This window comes from Heloderma suspectum, chromosome 4, assembly GCF_057233095.1.
Source record: "Heloderma suspectum isolate Gila_16-S chromosome 4, 16-S_ref, whole genome shotgun sequence".
NCBI lineage: Eukaryota > Metazoa > Chordata > Lepidosauria > Squamata > Helodermatidae > Heloderma > Heloderma suspectum.
Genome location: NC_139461.1, coordinates 185476808 through 185499398, shown reverse-complemented (window position 1 = coordinate 185499398; position 22591 = coordinate 185476808).

The window sequence follows — 22591 nt, the reverse complement described above, 5'->3', positions numbered from 1 at the left end:
AAGGCTGAAAGCACAGCGGGCGAGTCAGTCTCCTGGATGTCTGAACCAGTGACATCCTGTGTGAATTTAGTCCTGGAAATAAATGAACAACTGTGAAGCGTGTGCTGCAGCAGCTCATCCATTCTAAAATAAAGCCGTTATATAGCGACTTGTGTGTGTCCCAACAATCCATTATGACTGAATACCATGTGCGTGTATCTCTCTCTCTCTCTGTCCTGTCACAAACACATTAATGGTTGAGGGTCTGATCTAGTTGGTCCCTAACATAAGCCCTCTTGAGAGTGTAGTCCAGTTGTGTACAAGGTAGTTGCCAAGGGGCAGGGAGGATGGTGGCAGAAAACTCCCATACATGCAAGCAGTGCAAATAGGAGGGGATGGTGATTATGGAACTGGATCAGAGTCATAATGTATACAAAACGGATTCCTCACCTAAGAATCTAGTGCCTGAATTTGCTTTTTTCTTCCTCCCTACCAATTTGCTTTCTTTTTGTGTTGTATCTTTTAGACTTTAAGCCTGCGGGCTTATTTCTTATCTTTTTAAGCTGCCCTGGGAGCTTTTTTTGGCTGGACATGGGATAAAAATGCTATAAATAATTAAGTAGCTGTAAGCGTGTATTTAGAGTTGTCTAGCAATTCAGTTATTTTCATTGATTCATCTCTTACCTTCCTCTTTAACTGAATAATTGGCTGATCGTGGGTAATTAGGGAAATCGTGGTCGCATGACTGGCACACGCGGGGCAGGGAAAAGAAGCCACAGTCTGACCCGAGTCACTGAAATGTGAGAGAACTTACAATTTTTAAAAAATTAAGCTTCCACGCTTTGTTAGAAGTGGCCATCTTTAATATACTTTTTGTCCCATTAATACAGTAATATATCAAGACTGAAAGAGCCACAAAACATAAAAGATGCATCACCTTAATAGCCCTAACGATTAAGCTTTGCTCTCAACAATTAAAATTTGGCCTCACAGATTAATCAACTAAACCTTTCTTTGACTGATCTACTGATTAAGCCAATTAAAGCTGCTGGCCCCTCCCCCTGGCCCCTATTGGCCACACATTCAGGGAAAGGTTTGAAGAGGGGAACCTGCTCTATGGGCATAGCCACCCCACCCTGATTTAGAACCCTGTGCAATCAGGGTTCCACACCAGTCCACACCTGTGGAGCAGGCACCCTTCTTCAGACTATCAGACTTTCCTTCACAATGTGTAGATGGAGAGGAGCGGCTGACGGGACATGACTGTGGGCTTTTCTCCTAGTATTTGATGAAACTGAATGCATTTGGGGAAAGTTCCCTTTAAAATTAAAACTGGAGATTGTCATCAGCTCCCTGTTGTTCCCCAGCTTCAGAAGAACCCTGGCTGCTTATATGTTCCTTAAAATTGAAGCAGACACCTGAAATGCTAGCAAACAGGTAGTCCTCTGCCCCAATCTACATGGAAATGGTATGAGAAGCACTTCCTGGTTATATCCAGATTTTCATGAAATCACTTTGGCCCATCACTGTCACACGAACCAAGAAAAGCAGAGTATACACTATCTAAAACCCCTCTTTGATGGGTCAAATGGCACTTGAAACCGCCTTACTTTGGGGCTGGGTAAGCAGAGTCCCGCGAGTAGAACTGAAGGTCATCAACTACGTAGATGCTGCTCAGCGAATGAAAGAAGCTTGTTCCCCACCCCTGTCCATGCTCCCCTACTCAGGGAAGTGTAATGGAAGAGATGAATTACACTCCTGTAGTTTACCCCATACCTCTCCCCTCTCATCCGCCATTTGTCTTCAGAAGTGCACTCTCCTTCTAGTCTAGAATGGTTACATTGATAGGAAGCTGGGCCTGCCATAGCACCAAAGATGCCTTATTGCATTATTGAAGCCCTGCTCCCTGCAGCCTTGGTCTTTGTAATGGTGGAGAATGCGTTTCTACCCGGTACAAGTCGACTATGAGTATCGCACTAATGCATCCTTGCACTATTGTGTGATTACAGGACTGCGAAGCAGCAATATTGTGAAATCACAAATCCATAACAAGCAGTCGTGCCTTTTCTCCAGAAATTTTCCTACATTCTTGAATTTCTGATTCCACCCGGTAGAAGTGCATAACCAACACTTCTTCCTCTCAGTCTCCTTTCTCCACAGAAATGACAGTCCATTCTGACCGTTGTGGTAGTGTGATATTGTGCCATCACAAATTTACAGTTAGTCACAAGTAGTAGTGTTTCGGTTTTGTTTTTCTGCACCCTTTATTTTTTTCCCCAGTATTCAAAATGTCTGTTGCACCTGAGCAGCGACTTTCCAATTACTTCCCTAAAGTAATGCTTCCTAGGTGAACAAAATTCCATCTGGTGCTTTGCACATGTGCAGAAGTCTGCTGAGATCAGGATGACATGCACACTCATCACTCCAAAATGGATCCAGAGTCAGTAGTAAAGTAGCAGAAAAGGTGTGGCAGGAAAACTTCTTAACCCCCTAAAACCAAAGTAAGTTTAAAGTAAGTCTTTTGTGGGCATACCAGGGATCTCCATAGTGCATGTACTCTCCCCTGAGGAGGAAATCTTGGTTAAGGGGGCTTTTCAGAAAGCTCAAGCAGCCAGACAGGCTACAAGGACAGAATGGGATAAAAATGGTAAAATGAAGAGCACAGATGAACCTCTCAACCACCTCCTTACAGTAAGGTAAGTGTTGAAGCCCTGCACACTGGGAAATGTATCCACAATTCTTACCCCTTCCCACAACTTTGGGGTGCAACTTCTTTTCACCCCACCCAACAATGAATGGTCGAAAATAAATAGATCGAAAAATGCGGCACAGTGCTAATATAAATGTAACAAGCAAGTAAATAAGTAAATATTCATAGTTAGTAATAGTAAACTCAATTATCTGCGTGCCAAGCCTATAACCAATACAGCATCAAAATTTTTCAGGAGTACAAAACATCTTTAGAAAAGAAAACCCTAAGGGTTTTTAGTGGGCATGGAAGTTGACTGATTACCAAGGAGGAGAAATGGTATGGAGAATCCAAGAAAAAAAACATGGCTGGCCGGAATCCCAAACAGGTGCACTCCACACTGCAACAGTACAGCCCTTTCCAAATAAGAGAGGTTCTTGGTATGGTAACTATTACTGTTTCTTGTTTCATAGAAATGACTAAAAGTTGCCATAGGTGATCACAATCTCGTTCTCAGTGTTTAGAGCAGAATATGTGTTACTGTACCGTTTGGCTTGATAGAGAGTTCTGTGTAGCCTAAGAGGTGTGCATATTCTTCTGTCCATCAACTTGTAAAGGACAACCTGTCCTGAACAGGAAGTCTTTACAATGATTTCCAAAGTATAGTAAGGTGCAGAAGACACAGGAGCACATACAGGAAAGATAATCATTAACCTAATGTTTTTCCATCCTTAACCATGGGAACCCCTAACTTCTTAACCCTAAGTTTCTCTAACCAGAGTTCCTCCCTTTTTCCCATGAAAAATAATGTCACACTCACTCTTCACTTACCAATCTTTAACTCTATTGCTGCTTCTCTCAAACTGACTGGAAAAATAAACCACATGCAAGTGACCTGCTTTTATTTTATTTAGGGCACAATCCTATGTATGTTTATACAAGAAAAACTCCTACATCTCCGAGCATGCTCCACTAGGGATGTACGAAAGTCACTTACCTGGTCCCGCAGCTTGCTTCGCGGTGGGGGGGAGGCGCTTCAGTTCTCCCCCCAAAGTTCAGGCCGGGGGGGGGGAGGCGCCCCGCCTCGCCCGACCGAAATTCAGGCTGGGGGGGGAGGCGCCCCGCCCTGCCTCGCCCGGCTGAAATTCAGGCCGGGGAGAAGCGCCCCGTCTCCCCGGCCGTGAAATACAAGAGTGAAAAAAAAACCACACATGTGATAGGCTACGTAACGATTTACATAGCCTATCACGGCTGACTTTGGAAATCTAGCCGTGATAGGCTACGTAAATCATTACGTAGCCTATCACGTGTGTTTTTTTTTTTTTTTTTTACATTTACTTGGAAATAGCGGCGGCGGCAGCCGGTCAGAAGACCAGCCGCTGCCCCCGCCCCCGCCAAAACACCGCCAAAATGCTGCCGGGACCCGCCGCTGAGAGGGACATTCGAGGGAGGTAAGTCCCATCCTGGGGGAGGCGGGGGCGGAGAATTTCACCACCAATTTTGGGGGGCCGAATGCGGTGGCATTCGGCCTCCTTGAGATTCATGGAGAAATTCTCCGCCATCCCTATGCTCCACCCAGCATGGCTGGCTGGGACAAGTTTGGGGTTGTAGGACCTTTTTCTGTCTAAACATGCATAGTCCTAAAATACTTTTTTACCCCACTCTTCAGCCGAAAATGTTTCCTGTCCCAGAGTGGTTTGCATACAATCAGTAAAATGATAGACAGTCCCTGCTCACATACTTACAGTCTAAGAGCATTTCTATGCAAGGCTTTTATTGCACACTTGTGATTGGTCACTCATGGACGTTTGTGGGTCCTTTACATGATGCCATCAACCTGCAGGGAGTCTCCCACGCTTTCTGACCTTTTTTTCTCACTTTTTAAAAGTTTGGTGATTACCCAATAAGGAACGTTAATCTGATATACTGGCAGTGTGTGATGACGGAGTAGTACTAACCACAGTGCCATGTTGTGTCTATAGAATGAAACATATAGAACTTGCTGAGAACTTGCCAAGAAAGACAGCCCTGAAAGAAACAGCCGATGCCAATGCCAGCCTGTGTAAGGAGCTGATCTTAAATCCTGCAAAGAATTCAGAAGCTGAAGCTCCAGTAAGCTGCAGGGTAAAAAGCCTGGTGTGATGAAGCCCTAAGAGACATTACACTAAAGGGAAAAGGGATGGGGAGGGAAGAGGAAAAAATCAAACTCAGGCACCAATCCTTAATGTGAAATAGTTCATATAATGACCATCTGGAATGGAAACAGTTGAGAGAAAGAAGAAACCCAATGGAATTTCCATCAGCAGACCTGGTGGAATAGCCCTGCTTCCCATCTCACTCTGCTGCAATTTAATGGAACGGCTGCTGCCTGTTAACAGTTGTGGGAGGAGACTGATGGAGCTAGTATTAGTGAAGGATGGGGTGAGGGCTGGGGTGAGAAAAGAGACCAATCCAAATGGAAAGAGCACAGCCTCACTCAGGCCAGGACTTTGGGGCAGAAGTCAAGGGCTGCAATCCAAGGAATGAGCAGGGGACACATTACCATCAAAACTGGGCTCTTCTGTAAGACCATTAAGTCCAGAAGTGGCACAATCCAAGAAAAGTTTTACCGCGTCACTTGCTGTTTGTGTTGACAGGTATTCCCTTTCTCCTTCCTCTCTCTCCATCTCTTACAAAACCCAAATAAAGCAAAGATATCCGTGGTGCTGCTGCTTTTTGGTGTGACATGCCCCAGCTCAGAGTAGGATCCACTCGCTGAAGAACAGCGCATAGAATTGCCACATTTTCAACTTGCCATGGGAGCAGTGCCTTCAACTAAGCTTGACGTGTAGCAAGCAATACTGTTTTTTCTCCATGCTGTGGAACCCTTTGCCAGCTAAGGTCTCCAGAGCAAGCTGCTGCTAAGGACACAGAGGTAGGCTGGGCTTTTCTGATCAGGTGGCACCCCGACCAGTACACCAGATGCTGGTGTCTGGGGTCTCATTGGGAATGATCATTCTTTGTATGGGACAGCATTCTCACCTGAACAAAGGCAATGCAGTCCAAACGTTATATCCGGGCACAGACATGGGGACTTTAAAACATTCTAAAAGTGAATGTAAACATATTTTCAGCGACTCCATCTTCCATGCAGGGCAACTCAATATATAATACAATTTATAATGAAAGCCATATACATTTTTATTTATATTTTTTGAGAAACCTGGTTTTCCTCCTCCTCCTCCTCCTCATAAAAAGAGTCTTTTTGTTCTCTAGAGGACAATTTCTGTCACTTTACAAATGCCTAATTAATCTCTAATTATTGTAGAAGGATAAAAGCTCTGCTTACAGAGAGTTGTGTGCATTTTGCTCTGGCTGATGAACACCCCCTTGCTTATGAGGAAGGCAGAGAGCACTAGCAGCTTTCCTGCAATGCCAGGCAGGCACCATTGTTTGGCCGATGAGCCCCTGAGAGATCTGGTGCTTCAGCTGACCCTCATTAGCCGAGTGTAGAATGAAGTGCCAACTAGGAAGATATTCAGTGGCCCCGGCCTAGTCCTGTGGGGAAGCTGGTCAGCTTTATAAAAAATAAACAATAAAAACCCTCAGTACAAACTGTCACAGTCGGTGTCCTTAGATCGCTTCTGAAATTCAGGAGAGAGGGGGGAAATGCCATATTTCCATTATAAAAACAAGCCCAGGTAATGAGCAAAGATACTTCAGCTCTTCTCATTCTCTTCCATTAATACCTCCCCTCATGGTTACATTCGAATAACATTTCGGCTCTGTCCTCTTCTTTGGACCTGATTGGGGATAGTGTTTCAGCACTCTGCTAATGTATAACTTGGTCCCTTGCAAATGGAGCTAGTCCAAATAACTGGGACTTTGGAGCAATTGGTCTGATTCGCTTTGGATTGCTGAAAGAAGGAGTGAAGGTTAAAGGCTTCTCCACATGGGGCTTTTATCTTTCAAGTGAGATTGGTTACTCATGGAAATTGGCGGGACCTTTACATGACGTCATCGATCTCTTGTGCCTCTCTCATGCTTTCTGACCATTGCCATGGCTTTATTTCAAATGGAGATAATGAGGTAATAAAAGGAAGTGGTCCATGTAAAGAGGAAGTGGTGCTATAACAACAGTGCCATCTAGTAGCTATATAATGAAACATATAGAACTTGCAGATAAAGATTGGTATGTGAAGAGTGCGTATGACATTATTCTTCATGGGAAAAAGGGAGGAACTCTGTTTAGAGAAACTTAGGGTTAAGAAGTTGGGGGTTCCCATGGTTAAGGATGGGAAAACATTAGGTTGATGATTATCTTTCCTGTATGTGCTCCTATGTCTTCTGCGCCTTACTATACTTTGGAAATCATTGTAAAGACTTCCTGTTTAGGGCAGGTTGTCCTTTACAAGTTGATGGACAGAAGAATATGCACACCTCTTAGGCTACACAGAACTCTCTATCAAGCCAAACAGTACAGTAACAAATACGCTGCTCTAAACACTGAGAACAAGATTGTGATCACCTATGGCAACTTTTAGTCATTTCCATGAAACAAACAGTAATAGTTACCATACCAAGAACCTCTCTTATTTAGAAAGGACTCTGCTGCTGGAAAGTGCTTAGATACATTTGATGAAAGAGGCTTTTGTTAGAGAATGCTTAGTGCAGAATGTATTTGTTAGCCTTTAAGGTGCTACAAGTCTCTGTGTTAGCTCTGCTGCCAACATGGCTTCTCTTCTATAGTGTATTATTATGGGTTAATATTTGGTTTTAATCCTATATTTCTTTTGGAGCCTGTGAGCTATCTTGAGCACCTTTTTTGTCAAAAGGCAGGATAGCTTTTGAACAATAAATAAATAAAATGCATTTGTGTGCCTGCTACAATTTCTGAAGCTTATTTTGCATTATATCTCTCCCGGGCTCAGTTCTTGACTCTGTTTTCCAAGTGGAAAGCTGAAAAGTCACATAGAATGCTGGCAAGCATAAGGGGTTGGATTCTGACTTAGGACTTCTTTATACCAGGGTTTTATCCCACATCTTTACCGGGGCTTCTGCTTTCAGATTCTTTGTGGGATTAGGATCAGCTCCTTTACATGGGCTGACAAGTACTCTTTTTCAGGGAGTTTCTTTCTCTGCAAGTTCTATATGATTCATTATACAGTCACTAGGTAGCACTGTGGTATAGTGCAATTATGGAAGTTCACACAACTGTTAAAGCGCTTAATCGGGCTTCAAGAGAAAATGCCACAATTTCCTGATCTTAAAAAAAGCCGAGTTAAAGGTCATAAAGCACAGGAGAGGCCCTGGAGGTTGATAACATCATGTAAAGGACCCACAAACCTCCATGAGTGACCAATCACAAGTGCACAATAAAAGCCTCAAGTAGATATGCCCTAAGGATTCTTTGCAATTCTATACACATTAACCTGAGATGAAGCCCCAATGAATTCAATAGGACTTACTTTTGAGTAGACATGTAGAGGATTGTGCAGTTTATGATTATACTGGGGGGGGGCAATCCTGTGTACGCTTACCAGGGAGTAAGCCTTATGGAACTAAATAGGACTTACCTCTGAACACACATACATAGGATTGCACTCTAAGTGTGCCGTTAAGTTCGTTGAATTTAGGGATCATGAGGCAGTATCCAACAGGGCTGTTCTACCTGTGCTAGTTCCACTCACTTGTGGGACCCACCGCTTGCACAATAGGGCTTTGGAACTTCTAAAAATAACCCTGGAAATGAGTGGAAACACTCATTTTTGGATTCGGGCAGGTCAGTGGAGTGCCCTTCTGCAAGCGCTGCTGACTTGCCCCATTCTAGACATGAACATTTCCACTCATTTCAGGTTATTTTTAGAAGCGACAAAGTCCCATTGCGGTGGTCCTGCAAGGGCACAGGCACAATAGGATCCTGTCTATAGAAATCAATGGACAAGTGGGTCATGACTTAAGTCTCAACACTTTTCAATGGGAACTAATTAGCGCAAACCAATTAGTGCACACTAATTCCATCTGGATCTAACTCTTTGTTCCCTTTTGTATGTAGCTATTTTTTACTCAAACTCAGCAGGACTCATGACAGAAGAAAGTGGCATACTTGAAAGCATCTAGAATACATCATCTTCTATACTGAAAAGCAGGAGCAGGAAGCCTCAAGCCTCTAGTCCACATTGGACCCTCCTTTCATTGCCAAGTGGCCCACTGCAGTATCCCCATACGTTAGGACAGGGGGTTGAACCTGTGGAATGAGCTCCCTAGACAGGTTCACCTGGTGCCTACGTTGTTCTCCTTCTGGCACCAGGTGAATTGTCCAGCTTTACAGCAGAAGACTGAGTTGGACAACATTTCGATTATGGCAAGAATCCAATGATTCTACACAGGATCACACTGCCAGTGGAACATTTCTTTTTTCAGGGCAGAAGTTCCCTCCACTGAAGATACAAGCCTTTACTCACTTTTAGAAGTGGCTTGTCTCTTCAGCCTATGTATGCGGTTCTCTCCTGCATGCACCTGTTCCATCTTTGGATCCCAGTTTAGGAGAGTATAATTCTACTCCTGCACATGATCTAATATTTGCTTGCACCTGTATGCGAGCATACAAGCAGGTCAGTATGAGAGAGAGGACATGTGTATTAGGCAGTACGTGTAAGCATGTGAAAGACAGTAAGCTAATAAGCACAGGCACGTGCATTAGCCCCCTGGAAAATTTAAAGTTAGCGCTATTGTCCCAGAAGTTACCCATATACCCACATGCCTTGGCTAAAGTTTGTCTTCCATTGATTTATTTCTCTACCTCATGCTAACAGCTCTCAGCAACTGCTTTACACCAGACTATAAAACTATGTAAGTAACAACAATCTGACGGATGCAGCAACAGAAGGTGACCCAGATTACATGGCATTGTACACTAATGCCAAGTCTTCTTGTTTAATGGCAGCTGCTGTAAGCTTGTCTGATTAAGATTCAGATTCGGTGGGCACAAATCACACAGCCTCTTCAGACACACACACACACAGTCGGTTTCAAAACCCGTTCAATAGATCCTTCCCTTCATAAACACACATCAACCTTGCCAGCTGAGCCCCCTTTAAATGTTATGTATTGTGCCTACTGTCATCCATCTGACAAAATGATGAAAGAACCCCATTTTGAAAGCTTTTCCCATACTTCCCTACAAAGTAGGTGTTTGCTGAAAAGGGTTTTCTTTACAAACAAAACACAACGATCACACACAGCCACTTTCTCCTCCTAATGGAAGGTCATATTACAAAGGTAAAATTAAGCGCACTGTGACATTTGTTGAAGCCTGTTGTGGAGTCCCCCCCCCCCCCGGGTTTAATGAAATGGCTTTAAGGCTCTTACTAATTTTTAATGAGAACTCTAAGATTGACACCTGTCAAAAACAGATGTGATAAACAAATTATCAAGTTGCTACAGAAGGCAAAACAAGATCTATTTATTTTGCCTATTTAAAATTTAAAACATTGAACTTAAGGCGGGTTAAACATCTTTTGAATGAATGAATGAATTAATGAAACAATGACAAAGTTCACATACTCCTGATGTAAACAGGAATATTCCAGAAGTGTCATCTTTTGAAAAGTCATTGGTTCAAAAAATGCTTCCTGCCTTACTGAGCATCTTGAACTGCTACAGCCTCCAAACCATCTGTTGTGTGGTTTTCTATAACTTAGGAACTCCCCCTTTGACCTTTTGTTTGACAAGATTGTTTTCGGAGACCTCTGCTAGAAGCATTTATCTGTTTACCTAGAGACAGGACTTACAGAATGACAGAGGAAAGAGTGAGAGAGTTAATGCTTACTTTTCAAATGGATGAGCAGCAAGAAACTGAGGTAGAAGAGGAGGAGAGAGCTAGTTCTTGATTGAGCCATGTTATTCATCCTGACGGAGCATTCTCCTTTAAAGTTGCCAGTTACCCAGGGGGCTGGGGTTTATTGCTTCCTACTCCTGCCCTGAGCGCAGGACGACAGTCAAGGCACAGAGTCCACTGCATGCCATCTCTGCCTCTGCCCCTTGCCAGTATGCACTCCGCAAACCTGCAGAGTTCGATTCAAAAGGCATTTGTGCTTGGTAAGAATTTGTTCCAGCAGCGGCCAAAGCAGTGGGTGATGTCTCAAACCTGGTGCAGATTTCTCCGCTAAGTGGACTGGAGCCACTTGTCTCCCTTGGTCTATGAAGAATAATGCCACTGGAGAGAGATGGCACCCTCAGACTGCACCCTGGAACAATCCCCCCCCCCACAGCTTTCCTTTTCTTCTTCACTACAAAACCCCATTACATCTCAATTCCCTGTCCCCAATATTATATCACAAAACCTCAGATAATAACATGTTGTATGTAGGAGCAATAGCCCTTTGCAAAAAGGACTAGGCAAATGGAGCAGTGCTATTTTAACTGAAGAAGCCAGAACTAGCTTTGTGCATTGCTTTGTGTATTTTTAACAAATGCTATTTTGCATCCCATGGCAGAGAGAGGGGCCTTAAAGGGTGTGCAAGCTTCACCCATATTGTGGGTCCTTTTTTTCTACGGAAGCCCTTAGCATCAATTAAAATTCATCTTTTATATTCATGTATTTGTATTGTACAAGTGGGACCTGTAACAAAATGTTGCAGTGTGGAGTACTCCTGTTCACTCTTCCAGTCCACCAGCCATGGCATCCTCCAGGACACTCCATCCCATTCCCGCTCCTATCATGTTTTCTGTCCCCCCCCCACAATGCTAAATTACCATTTCATGCCCATTGAGCACAGTTTTGGGGTTCTACAACCCTAGAATTACCCCCCCCCAATACGTTTGTACTTCTGCAAATCTTGGAGCTCCACCAAGCCCTGCTGATAGCTCCCTCTTGTGTGTGTGTGTGTGTGTGTGTGGTGCCATTTCAGCTACATACGCATTGGCATTCACAGAGTGAACAACAGAAAGAGGGAATTATATACTCCAGTTGTTCCTATTTACAGTCTCTATTTCCTGACACCTACCTCTGGTAAAGCACTGCCCCTATTTTGCCTTTTTGGGATATTTTGGGAGGTGCCTTTTAAAAAGTTAGTGTGAGTTTCTGGATTTGTCATTTCAGCACTCTCCTCCAGGACTCTGGAAGCTAACTATCTGACCAGGACCCTGTCTCCACAACAACAGAAAGAGAAGCGAATGGAGGAGTACCAGATTTTTAAAAAAGGAATCAGCTTTGCTGTGCTTTGGTCCATGCAGGGCTCCACGAGGAAATGCTCCACACCAGTAAAAATCACTTCACAGAACATACTTCTGGGTGGGGACTGGAGTGGACTGGCAGGGGCTGCTCAACCAATAAGAGAGGCTTCCCCCTCTTCTCCTTTCCCTTGAAGTTCCAGATGCACCTGCATTTCAGGAACAAGCCTCATTGAGCACAATGGGAGTTACTTCCAAGTAGACACACATATGCTTATGCTGGAAAAGAGAGGGGGAAACATAGGGATGAGAAACCAGACCCCTTTCTAACCCAATGCTATGCAGGATCTCTATAACGAAGGTGTGAAGTAGTCACTTCCTAAGCCAGTAAACCAAACAACAATCAGAGCCTTGAGATATGCTTTACAGCCCTTAGGGGCTTTGTGCTTTAAACTGTGCCATTTCAATTGAGAGGGATCTCTGTACATTCAGATGTGGGCATTCATTCAACTACAATGGGAGTTACTTCTGAGTAGACTCTAATTGGTTTGTACAGGGATGGGAAACACCCCTTAACCGGGGTCACGGTGAAAGGCACACCCCTGGGCAGGGCTAGCGAGGGATGGCGGAGAAATCTGCCGTGGACACCAATGAGGCTGGATTCAAAGGAATCCGGCCTCTGGAGTCCATGGCGGGGCGGCACCACTTACCTCCGCCTCCCTCCGGAATTCTACGGAGCTGGCTCCTGTCTGTGGCGATTTCGCGCACCACACACCGGCTCTGTATGCCTGCCGAATGGCAATATGGTAATGGTGACTGCCATTACCATATCGCTGTTGAGTGAATACAGCTGCAAATGGTGTAATAGATGCCATTTGTGGCTGTAAAGCCCTTAGTTTAAGCTAAATGCAGCCATTTACAGCTGCATTTAGCTTAACCTAAGAGCTTTACGGCCGCAAATGGTGTAGTGGACGCCATTTGCGTCCAGAGTCAGCCTCAACCAGTGAGACGGCATGCCAGTGGCGGCTGTATTGCTGGCGCTCTGGAGCTGGTTGGCAGCTCCGCGGAATCGCCGCAGAGCAGAGCCGGCCGGCAAGGATTCCATGGGGAGGGAGGGATTGCTTCCCCCCCCATGGAACCCCCCCGGAACAAAAGGTAGGGGTTCTGCCCATCCCTAGGGCTAGCATACCTGAGGCCAATGCAGAGGCTGAGGTACACAACAACTATACCAGGGAGAACCCGACTTAAGGAAAAGAATAAGACTTTAAGCAGTCTCAGGAAATCTGGTTTTTCTGTGATACGCTCTAGGGTGGCTGCTGGATGGCCACGATGTCATATATCCCTAATGACTGCCAAATGCAGCCAGCTTGGAGAAAATCACTCATGGAGACATCCCCCCAGGGCAGGGTACCTTGACTATAGCACACAAATGTGAATGCCTGCAAATGGACACAGACTGTGCACTGTTTCTCTGCCAACCCCCAGAAAAGTCTAGTGAAACAAAACCTGTAATGTGATGTCATCACACATTCCAGTTTTCTGCTGACTCTTTTACATAGTATGTATGCGGATAGTGGCTTCAATACACCAAGCTTTTTATCCTGCAACTTACTGGGGCTTTTGTTTCTGGATTGTTTCCTTTAAGTAGGCAGACATGTGCTTTGAATCAGAGAATTCTGCTCTCAGCAAGTCCTATACATTTCATTTTACAGCCACTAGATGGCACTGTCATTATGGCAGAACTGCGCAATTTCACACATCTGATATATTGAATTAATGTTCCTTATTGGGTTATCCCTGATCTTTTAAAAAGTGGCATAAAGGTCAGTACGAGAGATGCCCTGGAAGTTGACGATGTCGTGCAAAGGACCCACAAACCTCTGTGAGTGACCAATCACGAGAGTGCAATAAAAGCCAGGTGTAGAAATGCTCTAGGTTTCTAATTTTTATTTGATATTTTAATCGTTGTTTTGATGTTTCACTTATGTAAGCAGCCTTGGAAAACCGGCTGGGGAGGCTGTTGGATGACAAGGGAATTAAAGGTGTGCTAAAGGAGGATAAGGAGACTGCAGAGAAACTGCCAAGGCTGGGGGCAGTGCTGGAGAATATCCTGTGGCCTTCTTCCTCTTCTCCCTGCCCACTGGCATGACCTGCTTTTCCTGTCCACATCTTCGGTGCAGATTGTGACATGGACCTCGGAAGAGGAGCCACCGCAGAGCTTTCTCTGGTGGCTGGGAGGGGGTGGGGTGAAGATCTGAGGCCTCCTTGACAAATTAAAAAATACCATATCACCAAGTACAGATGGTATCCACCTGAGCGTGTTTTTTTTTAAGTTCTCAAATATGAAACTGCTGAACTTCTAACAAAAAAAAAACAGGTACCTAAAATCATCCTCTTTACCCGAGAACTCAAAAGTGGTCGATGTAACAACAGTTTTTAAAATGCAGTCCATGGGACATGCAGGAAATTCCAGACCTAACTTTCTGGGCAAATCGGTGGAAAGCATTATTATAGATCAAAATATCAAGCATATAGAAGAACAGGTTTTGCTGAAGAAAAATCGACATGTCTTCTGCAAAGGTAAGACCTGTCTCACCAACATTTCAGAGTTCTTTGAGAATATTTATTTATTTAAAAATCTTATAGTCACACCTTCCTTCCAGCAGGTGGACTCACAAAATAAATATCTTAAAACAACTTCATCAATATACCCACCCAGATTTTTAAAAACATATACAATAAACATTGAAAAACAACATAACAACCTGTATAAGATAATGAAATAAGGGAGCACATATCATACTAAATACATTCAGCCAAAGGCCTGTAAACAGCCATGCTTTAGTCAGGCACCTGATGGATCCCACTTGGAAGGGCATTCACCCACAGGTGTGTGCCACTACCAAAAAGGCCCTGTTCCTAGTACTCACCTGTTTTGCCACCAACAGCTGGGGAATCTGGATCCAGGCCTCAGATGTAGAGCAGAGCATGCAGGGAGGAATATACCAAAGCAGGTCTTAAGGTATACAGTTCTCACCCCTTGTTACTGATGCCACCTGCACATCTAACAAAAGTGATGGGTTGAGGAGTACTCCTAAATAATGAATCTGATGTTTTTTGGGGGTGTAACCCCATCCAAGACAGGTTGAACACCCAACTCTGTGTCAGATGACCAACATACCCACCAACAGTACTTCCATTATGTCAGGATTAAGTTTAATCCCTTTTTGTCCCATCCAGTTCTTCACAGCTGACAAACAACAGTTTCCATCCCAAAACCAGGGCTAATGCCTGGGTGAAAAGCATCTAGATAGTCAGTTCATCTAAAATTCCCTTAGCTGCATTACTATGACATACACACTTCGCCCCCCAAATGAGTATTTGACAATGCATGTGGATAAAGGTGATTCAGTAGACATTATAAACTTGGACATATAAGCTAAAAGGTTTTGACAAAGACACTCATTAAAGGCTCCTGAGCAAATTTAGCAGTCATGGGATAAAAGGAGAGGTCCTCTTATGGATCAGTAACTGGTTAAAGAACAGAAAGCAGAGAGTAGGAATAAATGGTCAGTTCTTGTTGTTGTTTATTCGGTCAGTCGCTTCCAACTCTTCGTGACTTCATGGACCAGCCCATGCCAGAGCTTCCTGTCGGCCGTCGCCACCCCCAGCTCCCCCAAGGTCGAGTCCGTCACCTCCAGAATATCATCCATCCATTTTGCCCTTGGTTGGCCCCTCTTCCTTTTGCTTTCCACTTTCCCTAGCATCAGCATCTTCTCCAGGCTATCCTGTCTTCTCATGATGTGGCCAAACTACTTCAGTTTTGCCTTTAATATCATTCCCTCAAGTGAGCAGTCTGGCTTTATTTCCTGGAGGATGGACTGGTTTGATCTTCTGGCAGTCCAAGGCACTCTCAGAATTTTCCTCCAGCACCACAATTCAAAAGCACCTATCTTCCTTCGCTCAGCCTTCCTTATGGTCCAGCTCTCGCAGCCATAGGTTACTAGGGGGAATACTATTGCTTGAACTATGCGGACCTTTGTTGTCAGTGTGATGTCTCTGCTCTTCACTATTTTATCAAGATTTCTCATTGCTGTCCTCCCAAGAAGTAAACGTCTTCTGATTTCCTGGCTGCAGTCAGCATCTGTAGTAATCTTTGCGCCTAGAAAGACAAAGTCTGTCACTGCCTCCACGTTTTCTCCCTCTATTTGCCAGTTATCAATCAAGCTGGTTGCCATAATCTAATACATGGAGCTGTTCTTACAGTGGAGAAATTCAAACAGTGGGGCTCATCAAGGACTTGTTTTGAAACTGGTGCTTTTAAACCTATTCATAATTTTGAGTTGGGGTGACCAGTGAGGGGGCCATACTTTCAGATAACACCAAAGTATTCATGCTGGTAAAAGTGGATTTTGAAGAGCTCCAAAAGGTGGAGCTCCAAGCTGGTTGAATGCCATTAAAATAGCAAATATGGTTCATTATAAATAAATGTAAAGTGATGTATATTAGGGCAAAAAGTCCTGCCCCACATGGGGAATTTCTGCATGAGGCTTTTATTATGCACTCGTGATTGCTTACTCACAGTAGTTTACGGGTCCTTTACACGATGTCATCATCCTCCAGGACCTCTTCCATGCTCTGCAAGCATTTTAGTGGGTTTTTTTCCTAATGAGGGAAGTCCAGCATTTCCTGCATCCTGCTATGAACCACTTCAACAGCTCCATGTATTTCTGCAATTTCGCTATACCACAGAGCCATCTAGTGGCTGTATAGTGAATCATATAGAACGGCTGAGAAAGAAACCCCCCAGGAAAAAAAACAAAACATGTATACAGGAGCCGATCTTAATCCTGTAAAAAATCCGGAAGCGGAAGCCCTGGTAAAGGTGTGGGATAAAAGCCTCATGTGGAAATGCCCATATACATTGATCGGGTCTGAGTGACTGAGCTTAGGGCAGTGTGATCTTAGGGCCATGGTGGATAGCTCAATGAAAATGTTGACCCAGTGGGTGACAGGTGTGAAAAGGGTGAAGTCCATGTTAGGAACAATGAGGAAAGGCGGCCAAGATTTTTTAAAAAATAATAATAATAAAATAGTTAAACTATGGAATCTGCTACAGGAAAATGTGGTGATGGCGTAGATGGAGATTAAATGCATTGATGGAGGATAAAGCTATCAGTGGCTTCAGACTGCTTTGGGCGCATGAAGGCTATGTGCTGCCTTTAGCACTATACCTTTTAATGAGGACATCTGGCAGGGATGTGTTTTTTTACCATCTTGCCTCTTCTGCTGCTCCACTACCTCGAAACAGCCAGGAGGGAGATTGCAATAAAGATAAGAGTGCCCTTTCTTGGCTCAGGATATGAGAACCTGATGAGAGGAGGGTCTCCTTCTGTTGAAGGGCAGGAGAGTGGGCTGTTTGAAGTATCTTGGGGTTATCATGCCTTTTCGTTTGGGTTCGAGGCTAGACTTGGGATCCATATGTGTGTGTGTGTACGTGTGTAGGGGGCTTATCTGGATAAAAGTGGGGCTTTTCACTGGACGTCTTGGCTGTTTTTGTGTATAATATAGCAGTGGGGGCTGGTGGCTGTGATTCTAGTGGGGCCATGATTCCATTCTGGGTTTCAGTCAGAACTCTAAAGGAGCTATCCAAGGTGCTGAATCCTATCCCCAAAATGGCTTCAGCACCTTGAATAGCTCCCTTAGAGTTCTGACTGGTTCTGACTGAAACCCAGAATGGAATTACAGCCCCACTGAAATCAGAGCCACCAGCCTCCACTGTAATATAGTATACTTCATTGGAAGCTGCTGCTAAGGGTAGTTCAGTTTTGTTACTTTTATTGTTTCCTCTTTTGCTGCTAGTTTGATGTGGGTACGCAGCTTTCTGTTGGATCTCCTAATAAGAATTGCTGAATTAGTTGCTTAATGTGGACATAACATTGACGTGACTGGTATTGGATTCTCTTAACTGACTATTGGTATGTTCAGTATGCATTTAGACTTTCGATCTGTTCAACAATTGTTACTGTTAAAATGCCAATGGTATATTGTAGCATGCCTTTGTTATGCCTGTTGTGCTCTATTCGATGAACCACTTTGATCGCAATGTATCTGTAGAAAAATGTGGAAAATAAATACTCTGACTATGACTGGCCATGATGGCTATATGCCACCTCCACGACAGAAAGAAGCATGCCTCTGTATGCCAGTTGCCTTGAGCAGAAGTGTCAGGGGACCATTGTGCTCATGTCCTGCTTGTTGGTTTCTCACAGGCACCTGCTTGGCCGCTGTGGTAAACAGGATGCTGAAGTGAACTAGATAGACCTTGGGTCTGAACCAACAGGGCTCTCTTCTTATGTATTCCTATGTTCTTAAAAACTACGGGGAATTTGGAAAAGTGTATACTAACCTAAGCCAGTCTAATAACATATATCTTTCTGGCTGTTTTATTATTTTTTAATGGTAGGAAAGAAGACAGCCTAGGAAGATATTTAGGCAATATCATTTGCATGAAGAGGACACGGGCTCTAGATGTAATTTGGACTTGATAGGCTTTTGAAATCATGCAATTTGCTCGCTGTTCCGCTTCTCCTGTCTTCAGCGTCCCCAGGTCAACGTCTTCACACCGCAAGATGCAGCCTCAGCTCTCTTGTAACTTTGATTGCTACTCTCATGGCGATTGCAGTTCTGTATCTATTTCCTGCTCTGAGAGCCCATCTAAGTGCTCCTGAACTCGTTTTGGGTCGCTCTTACTGTCAAATATCTAATTTCCCCCCCCCCCGATGGAATTGCTATTTTCCGACTTTGAAATGTCTGATTATCTCAACTTCTATCTTCCCTTTGAGACGGTGGGAGGAAGGGCATTTTATTTCATTGCTGATTTTTTGACACAGCCACTGCTAAACTTCACCATTTCTGACATGGAAGAGGACTGGTACCCAATCCGGTTCATTTTCAGTGGGAATTAGACATTTGTCTCTTCCAAGTGTCCCTCATTGTCAGGGGCTGCTCCCACACTAGGTATTCTGTCTGGATTTGACATCATGTGTTCACTCAATGATTATGGAAAATCCAGACAATATCACTGCTAAACTATTTCATTTCAGGTATATAGCCCATCCTCTATCTTATCTTCACATCAACCCCGTGAGGTAGGTCAGGCTAAAAGATAATGGGCCAGTTCAGATGTAACGAGAAACCACTGTCGATGAATGTCCCCACTGTGGTGCTGGACGCCATTTTGAAAAATCAAGCCAGGGCATGCTGCAGCTTCTTGTTAAGTGCAAAGTCCAGCCAGGGTGAGTTGTTAGGGTGGTTAACAAGCCACCCACAACCTTAAAACAGGCCATGGGATCTGGGTGGTTTGTTAACCATCCCAACAACCCACCCTGGCTGAGTTCGCACATAACAACAAGCTCCCCCTCCCCCATTGGCTTGACTTTTTAAAATGCAAAACGGCAAGCCCTGCAGGGAAATTCACCCACGGTGGTTTGCCATTATGTGCAAACCAGGTCAAAGACTGGTCACCCATTGAGCTTCATAGCTGAGTTGGGATTTGAATCAATATATCAACAATCCAAGTCTGAGAGTCTAATCATTATACCATGGTGGATCTTAGTATATCCCAGTTCCTCTTACACTCCTGAGCAGGAAGAAGCAGCCTAGAAAAGGCATAAGGACAGCTAGGATAAAGGAACTTGTGTTTAGGGATGTCAGAGAATTTCGCCATGAATCTCGGGGAGGCCGAATGCCAGCGCATTTGGCCCCCCGAAATTGGTGGTGAAACGGTCTGCCCCCCTGCCCCCCCCCAGGACGGGACTTACCTTGGGCAAATCTTCCTGGCGGTGGTGGCTGCGGCGGCGGCTGCGGCGGCGGCTCAGCGGCAGCGGTTCGGCGGTGGCGGCGGCTGCAGCGGCCGGTCTTCTGACCAGCCGCCGCCGCCATTTCCAGTAAAAAAAACAACAACAAAAAAAGTGATAGGCTACGTAAAGATTTACGTAGCCTATCACGGCTAGATTTTTAAAAAATACCGTGATAGGCTATATAAATGTTTACGTAGCCTATCACGGCTGAGTAAAAACAAAAAACAAAAAACCGCACGTATGCAAATGGCGGCACCCATGGGCACCGCTATTTGCGTTCCTTATTTTGGCACGTCTAGTCTACGTAAACATTTACGTAGACTATGGCGAAAATAAGGAGAACGCAAATAGCATAGATGCTACGCTATTTGCGTTCCCCTTATTTTCGCTGTAGTCTACGTAAATGTTTACGTAGACTAGACGTGCCAAAATAAGGAACACAAATGGCGGCGCCTATGGGCGCTGCCATTTGCGTACACGCGGGTTTTTTTTTTTACTCAGCCGTGATAGGCTACGTAAACATTTACGTAGGCTATCACGGCTGACTGCAGGGACGCAAATGGCGGCAGCTACGGCCACCGCCATTTGCGGCCTGGCCAGCCAGGATTCGGGGGTGGAGGGACGGACCACCTCCCCCCCCGGCCAGAATTTTGGGGGGAGGGATGGAGCGCCTCCCCCCCCGCCAGAATTTCAGGGGGAGGGACGGAGCGCCTCCACCCCACCGCAAATCAAATTTCGTTACAGGTAAGTGACTTCCGTACATCCCTACTTGTGTTTTGCATTTTTTTTCTTCTTTTAACACCTTTTGTACCACTCAGCTCTATTGTGTAAATACCTTCAGTTGTGATTGTTTGCTTTACATTTACCAGTAAACTGTTATGGTTAAAGCCTCAGTGCCTAGAGGGTCAATCACCCCATGTCTACAGACTGAACCCCACATTACTGGGAAGGGGACGTTTCAAAGAAGGAAGGTGGGATTCTTCAGGACGCAAGAGATCCTTAAGGAATTGCTCAGGGGGTCCAGAAGTGGAACCTTGACAGGTGGCCACTTATGATCAGCCAAAAAAGAGGAAATGCATCACCACAAAAAAGAGGACAAAAGAGGACACAAATGTGCACACAGTTTGCATATGCTAATTCATATGTATAGATGGAAATTTAGAAATAATTACTATCATTTTAAATAGAAATACATTACATCTCACCATACTGTGGAAAACTGTGACCTGTGTGTCTACCTGTTCTGCTGTCCAGGTACTCACCATTGATGGGCAACAGTTCTTATGGTTCTTATCTTTAAATGGGAATTGGACCAGACAGCCCTTTGAACAGAGGATGCCTTCAAGTAGAGGACAGCCCTCTGGCAGCCCTTCAAATAGAGGACGGTCCTCCGTAAAAGAGCACACATGGTCACCCTAGGTTATGAGCCTGCTATTTTTCCTCAACAACCCATTATTAAACCAGCTGAGTTTCCAAGATAAGTTTGCTAATCAAGTGGGGAAAAGCAACAAGGCAGTGGGGAGGGGGGACCAAGGAGGATCTCAGAAGAAAATAGGGGGCCAGTGGATTGGGTGAGCATTATCTTCCCATTCCCTGTCCTTTCAAATGCCTTCCTTGCTTTGCATATTGGCAACAAAGACAGGGTATGGAATGTAGTGTTTGCAGCCAAATGTGTAGTTACATATACAGGCAGAAGAAGAGTTTCATTGTTGGGCACCACCGCCAGCCCCCACCAAGTGTAAGCATCTACAATTGCTCCCCATATGATAGCTCTCTCCTTTTGAAAGGAATCCTCAAAAATCAATCCTCCACACATCATCTGGCATTTCCAGTGACTCCAAAAATTTATATTGGTGTATGATCACTAGGAAATTTTGCCATATTTCAGAACATACTCTTTTCATACAAATAGTTTTATGAACACTCCTGGGATACAGAGACCATAATAGACATGGAAATGAACAGCCAAGAATTAATGTGGGCATACAGGTCAAACTACATTGTGATTGCTTACCTGTGTGAATTCCCCCTCCAATATTTTTCTTTAACAAAAGAAGCCATGGGAAGCTGCAATGTGGAGTGCAAGATTGCATGGAGAAAGGAGGAAGTCATATCATTTTTTCTTTGCAGATAATTTTTCCTATCAGGATCATCCCACTTTTCTGCTTTTTACTACATGGGGAGGGGAGAAGGTAAAGGTTCTATACCTTTCCCACCCCCATAGGGCCAAAAGTAGTTATAGGGTCAAAGACAAACAGTAATCAGCACAGTTACAGTCTGGGCATGTGTAGGCCCCCAGGCCTGTAAGCAAGCTAATGGTAGTTTTACAGATGCTTAGAGATCCATAATCCCCTCTGCTTTGGTTCATTATTAACTGCAGCTCCTTCCAGTTAGGCCTCTCAGCTCATAAGGTGAGTCAAAGGCCGGTGTAGCGCCCCCTCAGCACATTCCATGCTAACAAGCTCTGGTACCATTTATCTTATCAGAGCCTAGGATGTGCCTGAGAAGTGAAGCTATATTTATCTTAAGCCACAGGTGTCCATGCTGAGAAAATTACGATAGTCCTGCTTTGGCCAAATACGTTACTAAGCACGGTTAGGCTATGCTGGGAAAGTTGTAGATGAACTCTAATTAATGCTTGCACCTGTCATACTACTTCACTGCTACGCCTGAATAATATGTATGATATAAAAGTCATCTTGCAGTAAAGCTCTTTGTTCAGAGCTTTTGTCTGATCCAACCATTGGATACGCCTGTGTGCTGTAAGTACTCAATAAACATCTTGTAAGCAAACCTGGATCTGACTTCTCACTTTCTCAGCACCTCTAAACCTTGGAAGCCCATGGATGGGGCATACAATTGGCGCAGCGAGCAGGGTGCCAAGGGAGTTGCTATGTTCAGGTTCAAA